This window comes from Hibiscus syriacus, unplaced genomic scaffold, assembly GCF_006381635.1.
Source record: "Hibiscus syriacus cultivar Baekdansim isolate YM2019G1 unplaced genomic scaffold, ASM638163v2 tig00110213_pilon, whole genome shotgun sequence".
Classification (NCBI taxonomy): Eukaryota; Viridiplantae; Streptophyta; class Magnoliopsida; order Malvales; family Malvaceae; genus Hibiscus; species Hibiscus syriacus.
This window is the reverse complement of record NW_024062630.1, coordinates 1,990,185-1,995,000: the sequence shown is the minus strand read 5'-3', so window position 1 is coordinate 1,995,000 and position 4,816 is coordinate 1,990,185. Positions and strand designations below refer to the sequence as shown.

At 35.4% G+C, this 4,816-nt stretch overlaps 1 pseudogene; it reads right to left on the bottom strand.

Annotated features, from left to right (window-relative positions):
* Nucleotides 1-284: 284 nt before the first annotated feature.
* LOC120113922 lies at nucleotides 285-2,581 on the bottom strand (annotated as a pseudogene).
* Between the last annotated feature and the right edge of the window lie 2,235 nt (nucleotides 2,582-4,816).

The window sequence follows — 4,816 nt, the reverse complement described above, 5'->3', positions numbered from 1 at the left end:
GGGTACTCGACACATCATCGCTTTTAATCGAAATTAAAATGTTGATATCTAAAATATTTTAAAAATTATAAATCAAAAATGATTATTTAAACAAATATTAAAGATGGATTTTAACATTATACGCCTTAAGAAAAAAACAATATTACATCAATTTACTTTTTGTTTAAAAAATTATTTCATCCACGTGAAATTACTATAATAAAATAATAAAACTGCAAAATTACAAGAAAAATAAGAAAAACGTCACGATGAATGTTGAGAAGGTAGGAAGAAATATTCAAAGAAAAAGGATAACTTCCACTGTTTCTTAAAGAATAAAAATTCAAAGCATAATGAAAATGGAAAGATGGCTGATAGCTTTAGTCCTTTACTGAAGAAGGTGGAGCTTCAATCATCCGCCACGCCATGAATTTGATGAGTCTCTTCCCCGGAGCTCGATCGACCAAGTTGTTCAATTCGGCTCCTCACATCGGCCATTGAAGGACGCTTGTCGGGATATTGAGCGGTACAATCGATGGCAAGCTGCAAGAGTTGGACTATATCTTCCTCGACATTGGGGTCTCTCAGAAGCTCGAGGTCGAACACTTCGGCTGTCCACTCTTCTCGGACAACAGATTGGACCCATCTTGGGAGATCTACTCCTTCCACGTTCAGTAAGGCATATGTTGGTGCCTTACCAGTAAGTAGTTCTAAAAGCAATATACCAAAACTATAAATATCTGCCTTTTGGGATACTTTACGAACATCTGTTACCTCTGGGGCACGGTAGCCATCGACACGGATGGGGGCTGATGAGGGACTAGCGAGCTGAGCAAGACCGAAATCGGATACACGAGCTTCATAGGATGTAGTGAGTAGGATGTTTGAGGATTTGATGTTCCCATGGGAGGTTATGGGACCCTTCGAATGGAGGTATGCAATGCCTTTAGCAGCTCCAAGGGCAATGCCACCGTGTGTCCCAATTCAATGGAGTCCTACCAGCTCCTCCGTTACCTGATTTTCAATACATAACAACAACATCAACAACAAAAGGAAACAAATAACAAAAAAGAAAAATTTCAAAACAAAGGAAACACAAAATCAACAAAGAAAAAGAAATATTGACCATGCAAAAGTGCAGACAAGCTTCCCATGGGCATGTAATCATAAACAAGGAGTTCTCATCCCACTAAAGTAGCAGGCCTTTAACGGGACCAAGTTGTTGTGATCCATGTCTCCGACTACACCATCTTCTCCTCGATTTCCTTCTCTGGCACCGTCACGTCCTTAAGCCTCTTTACTGCAACAAATCCCCGTCTCCAATGTGGCCTTATAAGTCGTCCCAAATGTTCCTTTCCCCAACACCTCTGCAGAAGCTCTCAACAAATCATCCAGATCGAACACCTTCGCCGCCTTCCCGAAAAACAACAAACTCTTACTCCCATTACTCTTAGCACCCTTTTTGGCTACCCCGGATAACCCATTACTTCTATTATTAGTACCGACAACCCCAGGCAACCCATTAGTACTTCTATTATTACCTTCCTCTATTGCATTTCTCTAGGAATTTCAACCTCAGCCTGTTTTGCAGGGGCAATGTCCTTGACTCCATTTTCTTACCGCCCTTCCTTCTACATAAACATATCAATAGAATCATAATCAACAGAAAAACAATCACTGAGCCAATAACAATGCCAGCAATGGCTCCACCGGACAATTTGCTCCCACTACTTTGAGTTCCATCACAAGAAACCAATGGCTTCCCACATAAAGCATTCCCTTGAAAAGCAGTCTTTGGTTGCTTTGACAATCCTTTTGGGATTGACCCATTCAACTGATTAAAAGAAACATTGAGTTGCACAAGTGTAGGCAAACGAATATCTGGTATTGACCCAGATAAATGATTGTTCTCCAAATACAAAGTACCCAGCCTAGTCAAATTGTTAACACTCTCTGGGATAGATCCGGTGAAATTATTGTCTGCAAGATTAAGCTAATCAGGTTCGGCAAAGTGCACAAAACACAGGAATCTCACCCGAAAATCCATTCCTTGCAAATAGAGGTTTCGAAGAGAGGTCAGTTTTGGAAAATCAGATGGGATTGGCCCAGAAAGAGCATTGAAACGAAGAGAAAGTGTTTGGAGCTGAGTTAAGTAGCCAATGGCGATGGGAAGCTTGCCGGACAGTCCCATTCCAGGCATTCTTAACTCGACAACTCTGTTTCCGCTACAGTTTACGCCGGTCCAAGTACACGGGCTGCTTGACAGATTCCATAGACGCGAGCGTCCACCGACAGCTGCTCGAAGAGCCACTAAGGCTTCCCTGTCCGAATCTAGATCTGAGTTCACACCGACCAACAATGTTGTTGTCCATAACAACAACAGGGAGAAACACATTGTGCTGGAAATCAGTTTCATGTATTGCTTGCTCTCGAAACAATGGTTTTGCGTTGGTTTCCAGTACTGGAAAGTTGGTCTTCAGCAGCTTCAAAATTGGAAGATGGATTTCATGGGAAACTTGATTTCTTTTTTCTCTTCTTTTTTTTAGGCTGGTAGTGGAAAGTTATGGAAATTGATGAATTTAAGGAGTTTGGCTTGGTTTTCAGGGAAAATTAAGGGGGAAAAGTGAGAGAATCTTACAATTGTTGAGAACATTGATAATCAAAATCCTGCTGACGGGTAAAAAAAAAAGTAGCAGCACTGGATTTGAGTTGGCAACTTGGCTCTTTCGTTATATTATATATTTAGAGTGTGTGTTTTTTTGTAAGGAAATGAAAAGTGATTTGTCGTGTAAACTGAGGGATGGCACTTTTCTGCTGTGTTTTAATGGCAATTGGCAAATCTCCAACCACATTTTGGGGTAAATTTTAAAACAAGTTTTTTTAACGTCAATATCTCAATATTCAAGATTTCAAAGATTAAATATTTACAAGTAAACAATAGGATGTACAACGACATTATTTATAAACTCTAGGATATTTCCTTTTTTTTTCTAATGTGGGATTAATGTCTTCTACTATTTCAAGATGTGATATTGTCTCCCTTTTATATCATATTCTTTGTCCGCTCTTGTAATACGTTTATTATTTTTTTCAGGATTAGATTGATGTCGTCTATTTAATTAACGTTTATTTGATTATCTTTCTAATCTAACTCTATATTAGATCCTCGTGTTAATTCTCTCATATTGATATGTGCTTGAAATCATCCAAGATATATAACATTTGAGTTGTACTAAAAACAGTTTGTCAATATATTGTCGTTGTTATACTTATTTTTAAGTTAGTGTTTATAGTAGCTGTGAGAATTCAACTGAGTCGAGTGAAAAAAATTAGTCAAATTTACTAGTTCTATTTTATCATCAAATTTTGTTTTTTTAATTGAGACAAGTCAAATCTAATATATTTAATTGATTATTGTCATTTATAATATTAATTGATTCTAATTTAAATGACTCTTTCTAATCTCATTCAGAAAAAAAAATGATTCTTTTTGGGTGAACAACGATTAGGAACCAACTATACTACCTAAACGAGGTTAGCATCCTCGTGCAAGAGTGGAAGAGTCTCCGCTGGAGGTAGCTGATAGAAACGATTTTCAGCTTCAATAAACCCTGCACTTTTTGCCAATATATCAGCAACCCGATCGATGCACGTGTTGGAATCGTACCTCCCATCGTCTGCTAAGCAGTCCGTATATGTGCAATAGTATGGTAAGCGATCCTCGATTATTAGTACAATTCTTTAACAATCGCAAAGCATCCATGTTGTCCTCTTCGACCATCAATTGTCGAAACCCTACATCCCAGGCGCAGGGAAGACTAACATACACCCCTCATAATTCTGCTTTCAATACTGAGCAGATTCCAATAAATTTTTAAAATCCAAGCTTCCATTGACCAGTCGGGTCTCTTACTACTCCTCCACATGTCGCCTTGTCATCAAACTCCTCACGGTCTCCATCCGCGTTTACTTTGAACCACGCTTCCGGTGATGGTATCCATGCATAGGGGCTTGTGACCCCATGAGATTGTATCGGATGCGGATGATACTCATTTTTTTTATTGCGTTGTACGAAAAAAAACAACTCTTTTTAACCACGTACAAATATATATTCTTAATCACATGGGTAAGTAAGATGTATAATATTATTCAATAAATTAAATATCATCTAAAATTATATGATATATTTACATTATTTTTAAAAAATAAATTTTAAGGATAAAATATTGATGATAATATAAAAGAATTAAGAAATTGATGAAAAATATAAAATTTGTAAAGAGTTGTAGTCAGAAGACTAAAATGAATAAGACTCAAAATTGAGAGTCTAAATTACATAAAGAAGAGTTTTTAAAAAAATATAAATTGAAGTTATATATTTATTTTTATTTTTATTTATTATTTTTAAAGTTATTTAACTATTCTTTTATTTTCTTTGTATTTTCATTGTTTAATAATTAATTTGTATTCTTTTATGATTTTAAGGAAAACAATCAATAAATATGATTACTCTCCTCTAATTTTTTAAACTCTTATCTTTAGATATTATGATTTTATTATATTATTTATTTATTTAATTAAAATTACTGTTATCATTGATTAAACAACTTATATTTAAAATGTTCTATATTTTCAAAATTTTGGTATATCAATATTTTTCGTTAAATTATTTTTTATTATATTAGATATTAAATCTATAACATGAAGAGATAAGACAAACCTTAACCACTAGACTATTATTGGGGTTGGGTTCATACATACAATGTCCTATCATATTTATATTTTACATTTTTATTTTGTTTGTATTATGATTTTGTGATAAAACAATGATCTTATT